The sequence below is a fragment of the Marmota marmota genome, unplaced genomic scaffold (assembly GCF_001458135.2).
Source record: "Marmota marmota marmota unplaced genomic scaffold, marMar, whole genome shotgun sequence".
NCBI lineage: Eukaryota > Metazoa > Chordata > Mammalia > Rodentia > Sciuridae > Marmota > Marmota marmota.
Window position 1 is genome coordinate 33,320,198 of NW_025999900.1, and position 1,170 is coordinate 33,321,367.

Consider the following 1,170-nt stretch of genomic DNA (forward strand, 5'->3'; position numbering starts at 1 on the left):
AGCTGAGACGCGTGCCGCGCGCTGGCACCGGCCAGGGCACTAACCAGGCTGCACGGTAGGGCGAGGTGGAGGCCCGGCCCGGGGGGGATGCGGTTGCAGCTGCAGCTACTGTTGGGGAGCCTGGCGCTCTGTTGGTTGCGGGCGGCCAAGGCAGGGGCTTGGCTACGGGCGGGAGGACTAGGCAGGCACCAGAGAGATGCTTTCAAGTTGGCGGGCATCGGGAGAGGGGCTTTGTGAGCGTGGAAGGGGCTTCGATTCCTGATTCTCTCCCAACCTGGGACTCAGGGTGTGGGCAAGATTGGGCAAATCCCGGAGTGGAGCAGTTCCCTCTGAGAAAGTTGAAGATAGAGCTTTTCTTTCCTTACTATCCCCAAGGTAGTATGATCCCCGAGCGTGCCGCCTGGAGGATCCCTGTGTGGGGAACTCGGTGGGTCCCTGAGCCCTTCGGGTGAGTCCTCCTACCCCAGGCTAAAATCAGAGAATCACCCCGATCTTTGTGAACGGTGGCGTCTTCTAGGAAAATCATTGCTGCCAAAACTGAGGCGGGCTGCTCTGGCAGGCACAGCTCTCTGTCCCCAGGACGTTTAGTACCAGGTGATGTCCCATCCCCAACCTCAGACCTAGTCAAGGGCGCCGGGTTCGGAATTCGCTCTTGCGGCGCGCGCCGGAATCTAGCCTCACACACATGGCGGGGCAGCGAGGCTGGAGTAGGTGGATGGCCCGAATTTTCCTCCTGCCTTTTTCCTTGGGTTTATAACACCCCACCGCCCCACCCTGTTCATCATCGCAGAGGACAGGACCTGGAGGGCCAGGTAGAGAATTTAGTATAAGACATACTGTTCCTTTGGAGAGGGTGTGGGGTGTATCTGCCTTTGATTCTGGCCCAGGACTTCATACCGAACCCCTTCCCGTTTCTATTCTTCCTCCGGGACTGGGTGTGAAAAAAGGGCCAGCGGGTCCACAGAAGGTGTCACTCAACCCATCTTCTCTTAAGGTCCAGTTCTAGGCGACCCCAGGACTCTAGAACTGGCATTGTGTGGATTGCAAGGGTGTGGAAGATGCCCATAATTTCTCCTGGCTCCACTTTTTTCACTTCTTGTTTTTGAGTTTTGGGGTTTTGCCTGCGCACGAGTCAGAGCTGCGCTGTCATAACCCTGCTGGTGGAGGGTG

At 57.8% G+C, this 1,170-nt stretch overlaps 1 protein-coding gene across 3 annotated transcripts in view; it reads left to right on the top strand.

The window, feature by feature from the left end:
* The window catches only part of Stxbp6 (syntaxin binding protein 6), a 249,728-nt gene continuing 248,558 nt past the window's right edge, over nucleotides 1-1,170 (top strand). Inside the window, exon 1 of one of the 3 annotated variants that reach the window (XM_048798730.1) lies at nucleotides 1-55. The gene's annotated coding sequence lies outside the window, so the exon portion shown is untranslated. The remainder of the gene's footprint in view (nucleotides 56-1,170) is intronic. The other 2 variants (XM_048798729.1, XM_048798731.1) reach the window with 2 other exon arrangements.